Genomic DNA, 21,871 nt, shown 5'->3' with positions numbered 1-21,871 from the left:
TTTTCACATTTTTTCAGAATTCAATTTAAGTCAAAGTTACAGCTGTCAAACACTTCAGAGAACCTGGTAACTTTGATTTAGGTGCCTAAGTAGGGATTTGGGCGCCTAACATCAGTTGGCCTGATTTTATTGTACTCATGATTATCTGCTACCCTTGTTTGTGAGGTTGTAGAAAATTTGTGGCTAGGTAAAATATAGTTGAGACCTTATTACCCAGTTTCTCTGGGCGAGGCTGTGCCTCATGTTGAATCAGCATAGCGCTACTTTACATCACTCTCTCCTGATCCCTGTCAAGGTTCCTGCCCCACTCTGAACTCTCGGGTACAGATGTGGGGACCGGCATGAAAGACCCCCTAAGATTATTCTTACCAGCTTATGTTAAAACTTCCCCAAGTTACAAATTTTGCCTTGTCCTTGAACCCTATGCTGCCACCACCAAGCATGTTAAAGAACAGGGAAAGAACCCACTTGGAGATGTCTTCCCCCCCAAATATCCCCCCAAGCCCTACACTCCCTTTCCTGGGGAAGGGTTGATAAAAATCCTCACCAATTTGTACAGGTGAGCACAGATGCAAACCCTTGGATCTTAAGAAGAATGAAAAAGCAATCAGGTTCTTAAAAGAAGAATTTTAATTAAAGAAAAGGTAAAAAAATCACCTCTGTAACATGAGGATGGTAAATACCTCACAGGGTAATCAGATTCAAAACATAGAGAATCCCTCTAGGTAAAACCTTAAGTTACAAAAAGACACAAAAACAGGAATATACATTCCACCCAGCACACCTATTTTACCAGTCCTTAAACAAAAGGAAACCTAACGTATTTCTAGCTAGATTACTTACTAATAGAAGTTCTGAGACTGCATTCCTGATCTGTTCCTGGCGAAAGCATCACCCAGACAGACAGACCCTTTATTTCCCCCGCCCCTCCTCCAGCTTTGAAAATATCTTGTCTCCTCATTGGTCATTTTGGTCAGGTGCCAGCGAGGTTATCTTAGCTTCTTAACCCTTTATAGGTGAAAGGGTTTTGCTTCTGGCCAGGAGGGATTTTATAGCACTGTATACAGAAAGGTGGTTACCCTTCCCTTTACTTTTATGACAATCCCTCACTTTGATGTAGGAAGCATGTTGTGGGCATGGATCTCTGCCAGCGTAACAGCCTCATTAAAAGACAGCATAAGTTAGTGCAGACCTGCAACTGCTCTAATTTGTGCCAATGTTAATCAGCCCAAGGCAACCTCCGGGACTAGGTGGAAATAAAAGTGGTATACAGGCACCTTTATTCTTCAGCATTTTTATGGGTTGTCATAAATATAAAGGGAAGGGTAAACCCCTTTGAAATCCCTCCTGGCCAGGGGAAAGCTCCTCTCACCTGTAAAGGGTTAAGAAGCTAAAGGTAACCTCGCTGGCACCTGACCAAAATGACCAATGAGGAGACAAGATACTTTCAAAAGCTGGGAGGAGGGAGAGAAACAAAGGGTCTATGTGTCTGTCTTATACTGGTTTCTGCCGGGGATAGGCCAGGAATGGAGTCTTAGAACTTTTAGTAAGTAATCTAGCTAGGTATGTGTTAGATTATGATTTCTTTAAATGGCTGAGAAAAGCATTGTGCTGAATAGAATAACTATTTCTGTCTGTGTATCTTTTTTGTAACTTAAGGTTTTGCCTAGAGGGGTTCTCTATGTTTTTGAATCTAATTACCCTGTAAGATATCTACCATCCTGATTTTACAGGGGGGATTTCTTTATTTCTATTTACTTCTATTTTTATTAAAAGTCTTCTTGTGAGAAAACTGAATGCTTTTTCATTGTTCTCAGATCCAAGGGTTTGGGTCTGTGGTCACCTATGCAAATTGGTGAGGCTTTTTATCCAACATTTCCCAGGAAAGGCGGGGGGGGGGGGGGTTCAAGTGTTGGGAGGATTGTTCATTGTTCTTAAGATCCAAGGGTCTGGGTCTGTAGTCACCTAGGCAAATTGGTGAGGCTTTTTACCAAACCTTGTCCAGGAAGTGGGATGCAAGGTTTTGAGAAGTATTTTGGGGGGAAAGATGCGTCCAAACAGCTCTTCCCCAGTAACCAGTATTAGTTTGGTGGTGGTAGCAGCCAATCCAAGGACGACGGGTGGAATATTTTGTACCTTGGGGAAGTTTTGACCTAAGCTGGTAAAGATAAGCTTAGGAGGTTTTTCATGCAGGTCCCCACATCTGTACCCTAGAGTTCAGAGTGGGGGAGGAACCTTGACATGGGTCCTGCAGTCTAATGGGAGATTAAAAGACTGATGCTGAATTGCTTTTCCTTCAAATAATCTATTCTCTTTCTTACAGGTTTCAAGCTGGATTTAACTTCAGACAATTTACCCATTCAAATGATATTCCCCATACTTAAAAGAGGGGATATTGGTAGAACTAGTAGTAGCTCTAGAATCAGAATGAATGTTAAGTGTAGCTGTAGTAGCCTGTATGGAATCTGGAGTGAGGATTATATGTTGCAGGAGGGAAGAGTTAGAAGGGGGCTGTGTGCACATTGCCAGAAATGTAAAGCTGCATTTGTGTTAATAAAGAGCCAGTCTTGTTTTAATAGGAATACAATCCTCTCGTGTTACTACCCATCACACAATGGCCACTAGGCTTGTGAGCTGCTCTGTAGCTCACGAAAGCTCATGCTCAAATAAATTGGTTAGTCTCTAAGGTGCCACAAGTACTCCTTTTCTTTTTGCGAATACAGACTAACACGGCTGTTCCTCTGAAATCTGTTTAGGAAAGGCATTCCCTATATAAACAACACAATTTGTTTACTCCCACTGTACCCCCCCACAAAACCTCCCTAATCCATACCTCCCAGCAGTCCCAAGTTTTGACCCCCAAAGCTTCCTGTCTCAGTTGAAGCAGAGCATTTCCTATTTTAACCTTGCTGCCTTAAAGTAGAGTCAGTTACTATAGGGGATCAAAAATACATTTAAAAGTGTGTGTGTGGGGGTATATCAGCACAGTTGTATTTAATTTGTTGTGCAATGTCACAACTCCATATATTTTCTGTCGGGTGATTGTTCTAACTTTTTCTTTGTGACTCTCAACATCCTTGTATTACTAAACAACTCCACTTCACTACAAGGTCACATCTAGAAGTAGTCACGTTAGAGTTGTAATTTGAGAAGGAGTTCAGAGAGCCACAGCCGGCAGCAAGCAATGTGAGAGTGTTAAAATGAGAAGCAGTCAGGATAGTAGGATTGTATTGGTTGTGGAGTCTCAAACAATTAAAAAGAAACTTTAGTATAGTTCAAAAATTGCAAGATTACAAAAAAAACCCAACAACAACAACCCCACACTTCAAGAAACAAAAGACTCAACAGTTGCAATGGCAGATGTAGATTTTAAGGCTATATGAAGGAAAAAAGTGAAAAGTTGTTAGCCCTCACCTTGATGTTTGTAGAAAATGATGCCTTAAAGTGATAACATTTTCTTTTTGGGAGTTGTGCAGAGCTGATTTTTCTGTTAGTCATGGTGGATGCAATATTTCAAGACATATTAGCATGGAGAAACATGCAAGCTGTGTCAAGGTACTGGCAGCTTTTTTCCAACCTGCAGAGTTAAAAATGACCGGTAGTGTAATAAAAGATGAAACTTTATTTACAAGATTTCTTTTGGAACGTAATATCTGTCTTGCCAGCATAACACTGATAGATCCACATTGTCAGCAGATGGCATTGACCCTGGGACCTCTGAAGCTTAGTGTATGAGCCTCTCCTGTAAGCCACATGGTTCTTTGACAAGGCTGTAGCAGACTCATCAATCTCTACGTGGTCCAGGTGTCATTAGAGGGGGACAGATCACCACACCCTGCAGGCATGGGTTACACCAACAGTGATCATCTTAGATCGTATTCTTTATTCAAGAAAATGTTCCCAGATTACAAAATTGCCAAGAGCTACGAGAGTGATTCCACAAAAGTGACCCATCTTATACAGTGGGCAATCACACCTAAAGCACCTGAAAATGTACAAAATATGATAGATGTCCATGAACAATATTTTGGTTTGGTTCTGGATGCTAGTTTGGATGAGTTCAAGAATTATTTTCCAAGCATGGGTTACATATAAACACCCAGAAATTGGCCTTACAGTTACTGAGGTTTTAGATATGGTTTATTGTACATTGAGTAAATTTCAGGTCTTATTTGACGCAACCATCAACATGCTATTAAAACTCAGTGTCACCTGGAATAAATGTGTTGTGTATTCAGTGGACAATGCTACAAACATGCGGGGTAAGCACAACAGTACATTGAGTCAAATTAAGCAAACAATGAACCAGGGATTGTATGCAGTATGGTACTCCTGCCACCTCATAAACTTAATGGCAGAGCATTCATCAAAAGCACTGCAGATGAATGCTGAGGATTTGATCAATGACATTTACTACCACTTCTAGAGAAGAGTCAAAAGAGAAGCATCCCTGAATAAATATATGGTATTTTGCAATACTCACATGAAGAATATTGTGAAGCACGTGAAAGCATTCTGGCTGTCTTTGGCAAGATCTATTAAACGTACCTTGTTTACTTGGGATGGGCTATATGCCTAGTTTGTCAGCACCTTTTGATGAACAAAATCAGAGAGGTGCTGCTGGACCACAGGAACTAAGAATACTGTTAAGCTTTGAGAATCTTTTGATGAAGGTGTATTTACATTTTTTTGCATAAAGTGTTGCCCATGTTTAACAAATTGAATTTAGTCCTCCAAACTGAAGCACTGGTGTTTCACCTTTTGCACCCAGCAATCATGGCACTAAATAAAGATATTCTGCTGAGATTTGTGCAATCCTTTGTGGTAGCTAGAAATGTTATGTAACTGAATTCCAAGGCCTTTTCCATGCAGCTTCCAGCCTCTGAAGTGTTTGAGACACATCACTATGCAAGAAAGGAAAACATGATTGATACACGGCCATATAAAACATTATTGGTTGAAACTGTGCTATTTTTTTTGTGAAGCACTGGATTACATGGAAAAGATAACGCCTTCAGAAGATGCGTTACTTAAGAGCCTGGGTCTGTTAATCCAACTAGTGGTTCATCAGCATCTTTCCATGATATAAAGGTGATAATTGATCTATTTCCTGATGTGATCAGTGTGCCACAAACAGATCATCTGCTTCTAAATTTAGGAATTATCAAATCTGTGATTCACGTCCTGAATATGATAGCACTATGAGAATGGATTAATTTTGGCATAACAGATCTCAAATGAATGACCCAGTAAGTGGCCAGGCAAAATTCTCTGTTCTTTCAAAACCTGTAAAATTCATAAGTTTAATCCCTCACAGCAATGCTTCATGTGAGACTATTCAGCATGGAAAATAACCAACATGAGAAGTTCATCGGGGAAAAAATCGTCTCACCCAGCAACCTGGACCCAATGCATATAAAGAGGCAACACTGGTGAGGAATACATTATGTGCTCTACTGGCAGCAAAATCAATAACTTTTCCCACATGAAGTGTAACCAAAGGTAGCCTTCACTTGAACTGTGCAGAAAAGCAAAATCTATCATGAATCTCAGTTTGTCCAGCCAAAAGGGACACTCTGTAGAGTACTGGAAGAAGTCACTTTTATGTAGGTTAATACTTTTGTTCTATCCAAAACCAGTCATTAAAAATATAAATCTAGTAGCTAACAGTCATTTCAAAAGTTATTTGTCAGTGGTGAAGACAGAGAGAAACATTTATTGGGCTTAATTTCCTTTGTTATTTTGAACATGTTATTGTTATAGGCATTATAACAAACCTTCATCATAAACATAATTATTGTATTGATTTTGTTTATTGTGTCCTGCTTTAGCCACTTGAAATGTTGAGGAGTATGCAAATCCAATTTACTTCAAGAGTCAAAGGTGTGTTCCTGTTTTCTCTCCAGATGTCCTTATTTATGTCTGTTAAGGCTGATTCCCCACTCTGGCACGTCAAGTGCAGAAGGTGTGGGCCCACAAGGACTTTAAAAATTAATACTGGCCACTTCAGGCTTGTATTAAACTTCCAAAGTTACAGCTTTTTTTTGACCTTGGATTGGTAGATGCTGCCACCACCCAAGCGCAAAACCCCTTTGAGAGACCAGGAAGGCACACTTGAGAATTCCTTCGTGTGGGGCTCCCTTAAGCCCTTTCACACACACCCCCCTCTGGGGAAGAGCTGAGAAGAAAATAAAGGAAATCAGCTGTTGCCACCAGTTAATTAAATAACTTGTGCACAAACCTCTTAGGACACAAAAATCTAATCCTGTTCTTAAAAAAGGTAAATTTTATTAAAAACAAAAAGAAAGAAAATACATCTAGAAACTCAGGCTATTGCTAGATCTTTTTTAAAAAATGCAAGGATTAAACATTAAGAATAATGTTCTTGAGGCCCAGCTTATAGGTTACAAGCAAAACAAAAGCATTTGGGGTTAGCACAGATGAGTCCATAAGCCATAAAGAAATAAAAAAGAGATAAACCTAATCGCATCATTCTAGACATTTCCTGATTTACTTCCATATTTGGGGTTTTAAATAAGTAGTTTTTAGATATAATCTGCTGATTTTTTTTTTATACCTGGCCCAAAGCTTTTTACAGCACAGTTGCTGCCCTGTTTCCTCTTTTTGGGAGAACCACCACAGACAGACAAAAGGGAGTTTTGTTTCAATTTTAAAAAGTTTTAGCTTTCCCATTGGCTCTTTTGGCCAGGTGCTCACTTACTTTCTTTTACCTGTGCATTGCAATGACTTTTAACCCTTTACAGGTAAAGCAAGTAGAGAACAGCTATTAAGAGGGATTTTATAGCTAACTGGCTGCCTGGGTCTGTAAAAGAGAGCTACCTTCCCTCCCTCCCCCCCCACCCCCCTTCATTTATCACAATGTCCTTTAAAATTGTAGCTATTATGAACAGGACAGAAGAAAGGAGGTTTTTGTGGTTGTTTACTTAGGCCCAGATCCTGCAAAGGGATATGTACAGCTGGACCCCTGCATGAAGCCTCATTTAAGTCAATGAAGCTTAGGGGTCCATCTGTGCGGAAACAATTCCAGGAGCGGAACCAAAATGTTCTGCAGTGTCTGAGGTGGTTTGTTTTATAGCACCTTGACCTCCATGATGACAGCTAATTGAGTATAAAGTAAAATGGGTTGCAGGTTAGAAGTGAGGATATCGCAGAACTGATACAGTGCATGCTTATTACAATGCATTACTGTTTGCTACACAAATAATAATAATAATTAATAATAATGCTTGACAGCTTTGTGTGAATCACTTTTGTCCTTCAGTAACTACAATCAGAAAAAAAAACAAGATAAAAAAAGAGGCAGAGCCATGTGCTGTACAGTTAAATACACCATCAAAACACACTATTTTTGTAAAAGTAAGAAGGAGTCCAGTAATATCAAAAGACCTTCTGTGAGTCACTATTTCTCCATATAAATGCTTTTTCCATTACAAACATAGGTATGAGATATTGAAGTCACTCAGATAATGTGCTCTCTTGGTTGTCCTTGACAGCCTCCCACATTGCATTATGGCATATAGCACACATTCCTCTGACGAGATTCAGAATGTGTTTCAAGTAGCACAGGAGTTATTTAGAGCCAGCTTTTGCATTTGTATGTTGTCAATTGGCTTTCACTCCTTTGTCTGCTAATACTAGGTAGCAGAGGAGAGGAGTGAAAGACTGGGGTGGGTTTTTTCTCTCCTTTAGAACTCCTTCCCTCTCCTGCTCAGCTGAAATAGTTTGACATCCAACTTCATTCACTGAGTAATCACATTTCCCCCCCCCCCCCAAAAAGAAAGAGGCTCATCAAAAACAGTATATCAAGCAACATGGAAAGAGCAATGCTTGCTCAACAATTCACAGAAGAGGCATTTTTAGTGATCTCAAAAATAAGGACACGCACAAAAATCATCAGGGCAGTCCAAATATTTGCTTTCTGCTATGCTGCACTAAATCAATCGCTGATTGTTTTTCTTGCCCACTGAGCTAATGGTTTGTTCACTTTTTGAAAGAATCAACATTAAGGAGAATTGACCTGTATGTGCTTCAGCATCTGCTTCTGTGGCGCTGAGGTTACTTGACTGGATTGAAATAATCATAACTATATCATATGAAACATGACTTGATGAAAAATAGTAAAGCTATTTCTAGAAAATAAAATAAAATAATATCCACTTTCTGTTTGTGTTCATCCCATTTAGGAATGAATAGTTTCTTGAGTTTACTGGAAGACAGGTCCAATTCAGCTGTCACTGACATCTATGCAAGACTTTCCATTCACTTTAATGGGAGTTGGATCAGACCCTTAATCCCTCTGGGTCACATTCTCCTTGCCATTAAACGGCTGTAAATCCTCTGTAAACCATTATAATCAATGAGTTATTTGGAGTTTACAGTGCTGTCACTGAGAACAGAATCCTTGCCTCAGTTTACTCTAAAATGGCTTATAATTATTACTATACCTCTTTCACAGCAGTGTAACTTGTGAGGCCTGCTTATAATGTGCATGTTCTGTGGAATTTGGAGGCATTAACATTTTGATTTCAGTTCAATAAGGGACCAATCCTATCCCTGTGTCTTTGGTAGTAGAGTTCCCTGGCAACAGAATAGTGTAGTTTCACTGTGGGAAAGGGGTGGCAAGCTTCCAGGGGATCACACAAATGGCTTAGCAACCCCTGTGCAACATAGAGTATATCCCGCAGAGGCCAGTTGCAAGGCAGTAGGCAGGAGTGAAGAGGACAGGGTGTGAGTAGCCCAGAAGAGGGGTGGAGCAGGGCTCATTGTACACATCTTCCTTTTTTCTGCTTGGAACATGGAAGTGGCTACACAGCATGAGGTTAAAATGGGGGTTTCTTCCCACTATACTCCATTGCACATCTGCACAGCACCCAGTCTGGCTTCTTGCCCCAGCTGCTGGCTGGATGATTTACTCCTGAATGATGGCCAAATACACATATGCAGCACCAAATGCATAAGATGGATATTCCTCATCTTGCTTGCATCAGGTAATTTGAGATAATGTTATGCCTGGCCTAGTACTGACATTGCGTGGATTTATGGGAGATTCACCGATCCAGTCACTTCGATATATCATTCCTATAAAGTGATTTATAACTACCCTCATTTTGAGGGGAAACACACATTGCAGAGGGGTAACAAACTCTTCTATTTAAATTGCTTAATATTTTTTCAAAAAAAGTCAATGGGAGAGAGATTAATCACGGCAACAGGCACTTAATTGACAGCTTCACAAATGTATAAAAGGAGAGAAACATCAGTGATGCTAAAATAGATTTTCGTTTTTATTAAATATAACACAAAAAGGAGACTAAGTTAAGATGGTGATTCAGGAGCTGTGTGTATAATTATAGTTAAAAAGTAATTACTTTAACAAAAGCTGTTGTATTTTTTAAAGGAAAAAAAGTCATTCAAATGATGATGAATGTCTCTGACTAAAAAAAGAAAAACACCAACCAACCAACCCTGTTATTTTAAAATGTTTGCTTGCAGGTTTCTGTAAGGAGGGTTTTGAAACACAAAGTTTGGGACTATACCCAAACATCCACAATGCTCAGTTGTGTTGAGATCTAGAGTTCAGGTTGAGCACCTCTGTATTTTTCTTGTGATAGCTCGTAAAATTTGTACAGCAATTTCATTTTCACACCTGGTCTTTGGCAGGACATTTACTACTTTTGTGAAGCTAGGATCAAATGTCAAGACTTCAAGGCAACTCATGTTTACTGGTAGTATGTCTGACATTAAGCTACTGGGGTTAAATTAAAAAAATTAATAATACAAAGAACATTAAATGTGAAACCTGTTTGTTTAATAAAAGCTTCTGGTGGTAAAATTAGCTTCCTCTATAATTGGCCTAGAGATTCTGCTGAATTGAAACTCTTTCCTCCATCATTCATGGGTATAAACAATTGGGGGGGGGGGTTACGGTGGCTTTTGTTTCTCAAAATTTAGGGATTACATTAATAAATAAAGGAAACACTGAGTTTAGAACAGAAAAGTGGATACATTTAGTTATGGTACAAAGTTACTCATTAAAGTGATATTCAACAACTGTTTTTTTTTTAAACTCTACCCTCAACCCCAGATAAAAAGTTGTCAGTGCCCCATCTTTTCATATTAGCCAGCCACTCTGCCGCTTCCTTTATGTGTATACAAAAATGTGATGACTTTCCTATATTCTCCACCACTCTTATCAACTTTTCAAAATTATTTGATCTTGATTTCAGCTTTTGAAATGTGCTTTCACCCCTTTCCTTTGTGTAGTTTTTTCAAGCTGCCATCATAGGGTTTCTTAGTTAGTGGTAGGCATTGTGTAAATAATGATTCTTAGCTAAATTCATATCTGCTAGCATACGCATGGACTGATGCAAGTTGATGAGGAATAGGAATTCTCCGTTTTCAGGGCTGAAGAAGAAAGGAAGAAGAGATGGAGGAATGTTATGACTTTTTTCTGCTCATTCATATCCTTCCAAATTTACTAGCCATCAGATTCATCCTCATTCCTTAGGATCCACCCCTTACCCTGCATTATCTCAGCTGGCAAAGCATTCTCCCATTATACTACTACCTGCTAGCTTGACCCACCCCATTTAGAGTGACCTTCTTTCCTCTGTTAAGCCTGCATGGCCAGAAAAGCTACCTCTCTCCCTTTGGTGACCAGTATGAGAGGAGAAAGTGTGGTTTGGGGACAGGCTAGAAGTGGATAGAACTAATCTGCTGGAGATATACTGAATGGTAGTGAGGGTTCCAGCTGTGAAAGTAGAATGAATTATATTGAAATTATAATTCATTAAAGAAATGCTACTTGAAGGATTTGTTGAAATATAGTTGTCAGGAAGAGAAACTTTAAGGAGTGTGAGACAATGGGTCCTCAAACTAATTAACTTAGAGGTCCTACTGAGCTAGGAGATTGGTAAACGTTAGTATGCAAATAAGATATGTATGTATATTTCTCAGTTTCTGCTTCCTTTTGTCTCTTATGTTAAATTAGCTTTGGCTTAATTGTATAAATAAGTTAGCATGAACCTCAGAGAGGGGCTCACATATCTGGGTGCATTGGCAAAGTGCTTTGCTAAGAAACAGAATGGTCTGACAAATTATGTGAGTCCTGAATCTGACTTTGACACAGCTATCACTAGAGCCTTAAGGGGCTGATCCAAAACCCACTGAGGTCATTAAAAGACTCCCATTGATTGACTTAAATGGGAGTGGGATCAGACAATAAGACTTGGATCCACATAGGTACTTAGGCGCGTTGGCCCCCAATTTAGGTGCCTAAGTCCTGTTTTTAGGCACTACTGTGTTCCACAGAACTCCCACTCTGCTTCCACTTGATCTTGTAGGTGCCTAAACTCACATGTCCTTTGCTGTACAAGTTCTCTAGGTACCTATATCTCTACCTCTGTACATGTGCACTAATGACCCACTCTAGGATCCAGACAACTTTCATCTACTTAAACCTCAGTGTGATCCACAAATGGGGTAAGATAGGTGCTTCAGTGCCTAGCTCGTATGCAGGGCCAACTCTGATATACTCATGCTTGGAGGCTGCCTAACTCCACACAGTGGTGGTGGCAGCAGCAACAACTCCCTTATAACCTTTAGCCTAGTGGTGAGAGCACTCCCCTGGGATGTGGGAGACCGCTGGTACAAGTCATCCCTCTGACTACTGAGAAGAATGAATCTGAACAGGGATCTGCCACCTCTCAGGTGAGTGTTCTAACTGCTGGCTATGGAGTGATTCTCACTTTCTCTCTGGCCCAGTTAGTCATTTAGTTATTCATAATGATTAAGTCCTTTTGTGGATCTGGGCTTAAGGGATTGAAGTCAAGAACCAGTATAGTCAGAATGGGCTGGCAGGAAAAAAGGGCTAGAATTACAAACCAATTCAAGCCCTAAAGGGCTATGAAGTGCAAAGCTATTGCTATAAGATAAGAAGAGTGAATCTGATAATGTTGATGACAATTTTCTCTAAAAAAAAGCATGTTCCACCCTCAAATAGGTTTCAAATAGGCATTAAAAGTTTGTAATTTATTATCTTATGATTGCTCTTCTAAAATTAACAACAATACCCAACAACATTTGAGCTGATCGGGTAAATCTCAAGGTATTACTAGTTCTGCTAAATCTTTCAGTTCTCTTCCTATGAAATCCAGAGAATTCTAGAAGGGATTAAATATTATTTTGGTGCATTCAGTATATATGACCTAGACCACTGCATTTAGGTTACCCTTACTGTCAAATAAGTCTCTAATAAGAGTTCATTGGGCTTTCATATCATAGTTCATAAAAAAACCTATTGATATGGTGGTGACATGTGAATTTCACTTATTTTGAAACTTTCCTCAGTTCCTTTGTGAATTCTGTTTGACAAGACCATGGTAAAATGCACTAACTTTAGCCTGTTCGCCTGGTATCATTAATTCTTGTCCCCACTGTTTCTTCAGCTCTGAGCCACTTGTCACTTTGGAGTCAACAATGTCACTGATATATTTTTAGAACAAGAGACAAAGAAAGGAAGAAATAGCACAAGTTCAAGATCTGAAACAAAAAGTACATTCTGTGGGTCAAATCTTCAGCTGGTAAAAAAAGTCAAAGGAATGACACCAATTTATACAGACTGAGGATATGACCTTCACATCTATATAGGTCCCTCTTACTGACAAACCCAAAAAAGACTTGAGTCTGTTTAATTGACCTAGGAATCTTGCAAAAACAATCTCATTCAGAGTATTTCTGTCAGGTCTGCTTCTGATTTAAATCAGAATTTGGAAGTTCAGAGAGATAAAAATAACTTTTCCCCCTCATCTTTTTGAAACAACAAAACATTTGGCGTGGGTTTAATTTGAGCAAAGTGTTCAGGGGGGCTGGTGTGAAGATAGGGACAATGTGTCCGTGCATCTTATGAATTTTGGCTGATGATATGCAGTTGTTATGAAATTCCTGAATTTTTGAATACCTCTATGTGTATATTATGGAATAGATGTGCTGCTGGACCCGATGGTATTTCACCCAAGGTGCTCACAGGTGTCAGGATAATTGGCCTGTGACCACTGGCTTGCATCAACTATTTTTAAAAGTGTGGGCATCGGGAAAAGTACCAGCAGAATGGAAGATTCCATCACAGTGTCTCTACATGGGCAAAGGATCTTGCTCTGAGTGTGAAAAGAAAAGGAGTACTTGTGGCACCTTAGAGACTAACCAGTTTATTTGAGCATAAGCCCCCGCGAGCCACAGCTCACCACATCGGACGCATTGTGGTAACTGCAGGTCAATCACATTGTTATCAGTCCCTGGAAAGGTCTTTGCTCATGTTTTGATTGGCATAATGCAGACACTCTTTAACAGATATCATCATCCACAGCATTGAAGTTTGACTGTTGAGTGGTCAAAAATGGGCTGTGACTTTAGCCTCTGGCTTGTGGCTGAGCCGCACCAAGAATTTAACTGCTCATTTCACATGGAATATATCAACACCAGAGCAGCTTTTGATTTGGTTGTCAGGTCAACACTTTGACTTATACTGAAATGAGTTGGTGTTCCAAATGTTTTGCTAAATCTGGTGTGTGATCTTCACACTGGAACCAGTGCAAGAATGTGCGATGATTCTCTGCTTTTGCCATGTTTCGGAGGTCTGCAGTAGAGATGCACACTTGCCCCAGCATTATTCTCTCATGCTAACAACTGGAGAATAGAATTTGGACCTGATTTTTCAAAGTACTTAGCATCATATCGCACTTACTATGTTCAAAGTACTGCTCTCATTGATTTCAGTTGCAGCGGTGGGTGCTCAGCACTTTGGCAAAATGAGACCAAAGGTCAAGTCAGGCACCCAGAAAAAGAGGAAGACACAATTCGTAATCACCTGTGAAAAGTCTAGTTTAACAAAAAGAAAAGGAGTACTTGTGGCACCTTAGAGACTAACCAATTTATTTGAGCATGAGCTTTCGTGAGCTACAGCTCTAGTTTAAGTGACTTGCCCAGCATCACACTGGAAGCTTTTGGGGAATGCAGGGATAGAATCAGTTTCTCTAGGGCAGCACTCAAATGCCATAATGCTGAGAGTGTCCTTTCTTTTTCTTCTGCAGTCACCTGCCTCATTCACTATATGTAGGCTTGGAATGATTAGATTTTTGTCAGTGAATGTAGGTCAAGATCCAATTTCACAGCATACATACAAACCAATGAAAAACTATTTCCATTGAAATGTACAGATAGGCAAAGTAAGAAAAATTGCTATTTGAGAACTTATTAGAGTTTGATTTAGGGATATTTATTTTGTATATTTTCACATGTGGTGTTGGCCATTTGTGTTTTAATGATTGTAAAACTTTAACTTTTTGAATTGCAATGTCTACTATCATTAAATAATTATTGTTTAATTTCCCACTATAATTTCCCCCCAACTGTGAACATTTAGATAGATAAAAATTGGGGGAGGGGGGCTTAAAACCCATAATTTTGGGCAAATGTAAACATTTAAATAAATTCAAATCTAAAAAAGATTAAAAATAAACATCAATATTATCCATCTAAATTATATACATAAAATCTAATTCTGCCAGACCTAAACATATGCCTTCCATCTTCTGCAACAAATGAAGCAGTCTCCTACATATGGCAGTCTCTTTCACTACACAACCCTGTTTTAATTTCCAGAGCAGGTCTATTGTCTATACTGAAAGAGGCACAGGTTGTGTGAGAGAGAAAATGGTATGTGATCATGTAATTAAAGACTGCATCAAATGTACAAGGAGGGCAACTTAAGGTAGTGCAAGCAACTTCCCCTACAATCTGTCCCTGTCCAAGTCCAGTCATTTCCTCTGCACTGCTCCTCAGCCCACTCCCATTCTCCTGATTTCACCAGTGCCAGTTTGTACACCACGTGCTTCTCTTCCCAGTCTTAGTCTCATCCCTCTGGACTCCCTGTCCCAGTACCATTTCTCTCAACTGCCAGTCTCTGTCTGTTCACCTCCCTCTTCTATTCCTAGTTCCCTGTTCTTAGGTCCTCAGCAAATCCGTCTCTCACCATTCTTCAGTCTCCCCAAAGCCCATGTTCCCCATCCCCTCTCTCAGCCAGTCCCAGTACATCTCCTCATCCAATCTTGGTCTGACACCCCATCATGCTCCTTGTTCCAGTCTCTTTTCCCAGCCAGTCCCACTTCTCCATCCCACCCTGACTCCCCACAAAATGTGTCTCTCTTTCCTTCCTTTCCTCTGGTTCCTAGTCCGAGTCTCTATTTCTAACCAGCATCAGTCTCCCGCACCCCTAGCTCCTTGTCCAATCTGCCTCCCCCACAACCACTGGCTCCCAGTCCTCCCCAATTTCCCTTTCTGATTCCCAGTCTCTCCCTCAGCTTCCAGTCCCAGTCTACTCCCCAACCCAGGCTTCTTTCCCCAATCTACTCCCCCTGTGCTTTCCTCCAGGTCCACCTTTTATTCTCTCTGCTTGTGACTTAGGTGGCTTCCTCCTCCATGTTGCCTGGGACAATCAGAGCTTTGAGACAGTACAGGAGTGGCAGTCTCTCTTTTCTCAGTTCACGTACTTGGATCCAGAGCCACCATGCTCCAGAGCAACCAGGAACTGCAATTATAGCACAAGTCCTGCCCACTCCCCAGAAACCCCTTGCTGCAGCATGCCCAGCATAGATGAGATTTCGGGAAGTTAATCTACAAAGCTCTAGGAAGTCTCTACTGTGTTTGTGAAAGCTGAGATTTTTCAGTTTTATAATTTGGCCAAATTTGAGTGGGTTTTCATAGGGATGATGGCAAAAGCCACAACTCAAAGGACACCCACTCACAAATTTCGAGTCCCTGCTCTGATGTATGTGGATGCTAGAGATTTTCAAGAAAAATTTAGCCAGCATTTTTAACATGGATGAAACATCATATTTTCTCTAAATCTAGTTTTCAGAAATGACTATTGGGTAAAATGTTCCAAAAATATTCAGCCTGAGGTAAGCACCCTGCAAATAAAATTTTAGCCCAAGCAGTTAAAATCCTTCAGAATATTTGCAATTGAAAACAGGGTCTTATAATGTGTTGGACAACCTTAATATAGGCAGTGCTACTTTGTTTACTACTCTTCCCTTTTATAGATTATCAGTGTGATAACTCAGTTATCTATTGGCTTGAAACTTTTCCACCTTTTCTACCACTGCAAAGAGATGGGAAGCCACAAGGCACCATGAATGTGGACTGTTACCCAGTCTGCCTCTCCTCAACCACACTCCCATAACTAAATTGGAGGAGGAAGGTTGGGGAAAATATATTTCCACTCTGTTCTAACTCAAGTTCTAAAATATTCTGGAAACGGGAAGAAGAAGAAACTCTTCTTACTCTGTAGGGCCTTGAATTCTTCCTCATCCAATGACAAATAGAGAAAAAGGGTTCTGGCCCAACTTGAAAACATCAGTGTCAGTGCCTTCTAGATGCAATTTTAAAAATTAGACCTGCTGAATACTTTTCAAATTTGGAAGTGCTGATGTAAAATAGGGGGTGGGGGAGGTGGTATGTAGTTCCTGTTGTTTTTTGTTTTGTTTTTGTTTTGTTTTGTTTTGACAAGCAATAGAACTGATTGAAATTTCATCAACAACAAAAGGCAGGAAAACATTTCAAAATAACTTGCCCCATCCCACTATTTCTCTCACTGTTATTCAACTAGTTCTATAAAAAAGTAAAATTAAGGATGGGCCAAGAACATTTTTTGATATCTTGAAGCCACATATTTTTATTTCATTGATAGTGAGTTCAATCACACAGTAGTGATAGAATGAATTCAAATTAAACTATTTGTCAATTACTCTCCTAAACTACTTGCCACTGCATAAAAGATCCATGAATGCTTCAAAGACAGTTTGAGAGGAGACTTTAAAGTCATTTTTTAAAAGTCAGAACAGTACTACCATAGGCTCAATAATATCTATCTATCTATCTATCTATCTATCTATCTATCTTTTCCATTCAGTAGATATCCAAGAGACATCTTGAAAATGACAAAGAAACAAAATACTGCAGGAAAAGTGAAATGTGGATAAAATCCCGTAGACATATACTTTTTCCTTATTTTTGGTCACTCACTGCAACACAAGATTTCTCTAATCACACCCAGAGATGCTATCGGATATCCCCATCAGGGGTACTACCTTCTGTATCTGGGGGCCTTTCAGGTAAAGAGATGTGAGGCCTGGGATATAGGTGGGAAGAGATATGAGGGAATATGAGGGATTGAACATGTGTTACAATTATGTCTTTATTATTTTCCTTATGGAAAATGTACTTTCCTGATATGTTCCTTTATGTCATAACAACTGTTCTCTAATAGCTGAATAAGGTCTCCTTTGAATGCAGATAAACTTCTGATTGACCAGCAGGTGTGATTGTTGAACAGTACAAGATGAACCCTCTCCTCCAGTAGAGAGCATGTTGTAATGTCATCATATTTGCCCATTGCTGTGATATGACTGTTTCTTTAATATTTTATGAGCCTATTCTGGATTTTGGATAGCTCTTTCAGGTGCCTCTTTGTTTGTTTTTCTCCCCAGATATTATATAAACTAAAAAGAAGAGAGAAACATTTCAGCAGAAGACTGATGGTACTATCTGGTGAAATAGCAGTAAAATGGAATTAGATGACCTATAAAAGAGCTTGTTAGGCTGGAAGACACTTTCCTGTTCCTATAATTTCTTATTTTTGGATGTGCATGACTAGGTGTTAGTAGTGTTTTAGAATGGTATATAGTAGGCAGGTCTGAGTTGTAGTAAATCCAGATAGCTTTGTATTTAAACTGCCAGGCACAGACTGATGTTTCAATAATTCTTTCTAGCTACTCACCTCTGTATCTAGCTAACAGTAGAAAAGCAAGGAAATCCACATCACAATGGTGGTGTTGGTGTTTTTTTTTTAATGATCCAAAAAATGTATGCCAATCTGTACAAACTCTGCTAGAGGACTTAAGGACCACAACTGTAAATTGCCACCTAAACAGTACACATGGGGTTTCCTTGAGAATGTAAGCAGAAGAGTGTTCCCCCAAGGCACCTTCTCTTTGAATTTATCATGGTGATACATCATAGTAACTAATCAATATAGTTTGGAATTTTTACACTTTACAGTTACAACAGTATGGTATTTAAAATCAGAAGCCAGAGCCTCACGGGTGCAAAGCAGCAGCTTTGTGAGTTATGCCACTATATTGGAATATTTTTGTTATCCCTTAATTCAAATGGAGGCTTTGACTAATTCACAGAGCTATTTTGAAAAAGGCAGGATCATAAATTACTACATTTAAAATACACTAATGCAAAACTGACAGTCAGCTATTCTGTTATGAATATCACCTTTTCCTCTGAGTCTGTCAAAGTATTGTAAGGAGAAAAAGCATCATTGGCTTGATAGCTCTTTCAGTTTGTTCCTGTCATAGAAAATAAAATGGTTGGTATGAAGCAAGTGTCCTACACAAATATCCCAAATTAGAAACTGGTAAATATTCAAATAGAACTAGGAGGAGAGGGCAATAGAGGTGGAATATCAACCCAGAGTAACTTTGGGATCCTTCTGTATAATAAATTGGCCCTAATGGAGGAGAGAAAAAGAAGCTCACCTAAAGGTGATTAGTGGAAGATTCATGTGTAAAATTAGATACTTGGATAGTAACTTGCAAAACAAAGGTTGGAGTCCCAGGATAAAGGTGTTGAAAAGCAAATAAAATTGAAGACTCTTATCAACCCGCCTCCCCCATTGAAGTCAACATGATTCTTTCTGCTGGTTGCAATGGAACCTGGATTGGACTTCAGATACATAGTGCTGCTGATTTCCTTTGTAAAATATTTTCCTTTTAAAGGACTATTCTAAAGAAGTTTTTTTAAAGACATGTATCTGAGACACCTTATGCCAAATCATGTTTGCAATGCATTCTGGTGCACTACATGTAATCAGATTATGTGTAGCAGCTACATTCATAAGAGTTTTGTGTAACATGATTTATAAACACTTCAGGGTCAGGCCACTTGGCTTACTACTGTTTCATGGTTACTAGCCAAATGGTTGATCATAAATCTGTGACAGCTCATCAGGCAGTTTTCCAGGAGCCATACAATATGTAAAGCACATGATGACAAAACATCTTGCCATCCATGGTAAAAAATATGAATTAAATCCCACAAAATAATCAGTAAACTGTTCCTTTCCTGCTGCAATCTGCCAGTACAGCTTTCTCTAGGTTTTCTAGTATAGAGCTTCATGTTGCAAAAAAAAAAAAAAAAAAGAGATAGTAATATATTGCATTTTACGATAACTATTTCACTCCCATGCAGACATGCTTTGTACAGTGCTTAAACATGGTCCTTTTCTGTCCTGTGTAATAACTGGATGTGGTGGTACATATAATGTGTAAACACTTTTGGTCACTGTCAAAGCTAGAAGAAATCCTGATGAGTTTCATGAAAGAAACAACTTTCTGAAATATCACCAGAAAAGGGAGCAGTCCTAACTCATTCCAATCAACTTTTTAGATGTCTAAGCAACTTACAGAAAGATTGATAAGGTTATTAGAAGAAATATATAAGGGAAGAAATGGCAGTTCTATGGATCTCTGCTCATTAGGCTCTAATTTCCTTAGATCACTCATTCAGATAAGCAAGGCATATGTCTCATCTATAATCCCTTTGTAGCTAGCTACACTCTTGCACTAATAAATTTTACCACAGTTAGAGGCATTGCTGAAAAATTCTTCCAAGAAAACATAGCTCTTAATATAACTGTGGACCTTGGAGGGGTCAGAAATAGTAAGTGTCAGAGGAAGGCACAGAAGTGGAGAGCCACTGACTTCCTGTATGGCTTCTAGATCCAAATGTCATTTACCCCTAAATCATGTTGATGAAAACCTCCTAAGGAAACTGTAGGACTGGAGTTTCATGCATACACTTTTTCCTTCCATGGGATTTTCCCCAAGAAGGAAATCAGTTTCTAAAGACTTATAAGAATAAGGAGGAGAAGGCAACAGTAAAAACAGAGACTTTAGCACCAACATTATTTTAGTCCTCACAAAGTTCTGTGCTTAACTTTCTGATCTGGGATGTAGGTGATGTGGCTTAAGGTCCCAGCTTTGCCAAAGACTTCCTATATTACTTTAGATCAGTCCATTCACCGCTCTGTGCCTAAGTTCCCCCTCTGTAAAACAGAAATAATACTTCCCTAACTCATGTGGGTGTTATGATGAGATAGCTTCTGCATTAGCGATTCTTCGCCTGGACACTTATCCTCATGCCAGTATTCCTCTGCTTAAAAAAAACCCAGCGAACAAAAAACCCCAGACTGGTTCTGTTTTCCAAAGTTATCTAACTGTAAGCCCCTAATTCAGCAAAGCACTTAATTTTAAGCATGTGAGTAGTACCCTCAACTTCAGTGGGACTACTCACATGCTTACAGTCAAGGGCATGCTGAAGTGCTTTGCTAATAAGAATGAAATATGGGAACTGAACACCCATGGCGTCCATTTGTATTTGTTCCATTATTTTTATGTATAGGCTTCTCTATGACATTCATCATCACTGTATTAGAGAATGTCACAAATATTAATGTTGCCATTGGGTTTCCCCTTTGCTTGATACCTGAGATACTACAAAAAGTTATCATTCTGATCATATGATGGCCTCTACTGACAGCTGTGATAGGTTCTTGAGCCAAGGTAGGGAAAAAACACAACAGCTATTAGTTGGGGACGTGAAGGTTTGCCCTGATGCACTAAGCATTGAGCCATCACTCTCTTCGGGTTTCCTTTTGTGAGTTTGTGGTTGTTTGGACAATAAATAGAGCCAGAAACAAGTACTGATTTGAGTGTGGCTGATATTCCTCAGGCTGGTGAGGAATGTTGCCAGGGTACAGGCACTCAAATGTCAAGTCCCATGAGAAACATTTCCAAATTGAAATATTTAGGTTTTCAGCCAAAATGTTTTGGTATTTGAATTTCTGCTAAAAAACTGAACTTTGCTACAGCAATGTCTTTGTTTACCAGCTCTGCCACACAATAATTTTGTGGAACTTACACAATGTAGTTTAAGTCTATGATAGGTATTACTTATTTCTTGGCAAGATTTAATTAGTGTGCAGAACACCCATACATCAGAATGGTAGGATGCTTACAGCAGAGCAGTGGTTTAATCTGTTTTAGTTTATTTTTGGCATTTGGGCAAATGGCAAAGATATAATTCTTTTCTGTGCTTTTTTGGATGACAATTTCAGCAACTTAGACACACTATTCTGCAATTTTCTTTTTCAGACATAGAATCAATATCACTCAGTAGGACTACATTTTCCCCTGTATTGATGACTCTAGTCACGGTTGGAACTTTTCTCAGGGGTGGTAGTTCACCACAGAAAGATAATTCCACCTCAGGATTTATTGTCTTTTTCACCTGAATGCTTTAGGTCCAGGGAGGGAATAACATGTATCTCCCCTTACCTCATGCATAGCCTGCCCACACCTGCCAGTGACCTGCTTCTTCTCCATCCCCTTCCCCTCCATGGACTCTAGACTCCTGAAGAGACCTCTGTGATGTCTGGATGCGGTGGGGGAACTATGCTGCAGAGATTCAGAGTCTGCTAACCCCACGTGAAATAGTGGAGATCCATGGGAGAGTCTTGTTTATGTAGGGAATTATCCAGTGTGCTTTGTTCAGAAGCCTCTGTGTACTACCTTTGAATTCAGAAGATGGGATGCTATCAAGTTATTTGTAATGGGAGTGTATCTTTTTAACTAGTGAGTTTGTTCCCTTTTCATAGAAAAAGACTGTCAAAAGTTTGCCCAGTTTTGCAGGGTCGTACATTTCCTATTCTAATCTACAAATTGAA

Source organism: Caretta caretta, chromosome 1 (assembly GCF_965140235.1).
Source record: "Caretta caretta isolate rCarCar2 chromosome 1, rCarCar1.hap1, whole genome shotgun sequence".
NCBI classification, from domain to species: Eukaryota; Metazoa; Chordata; order Testudines; family Cheloniidae; genus Caretta; species Caretta caretta.
Note: the sequence above shows the minus strand (reverse complement) of the source record.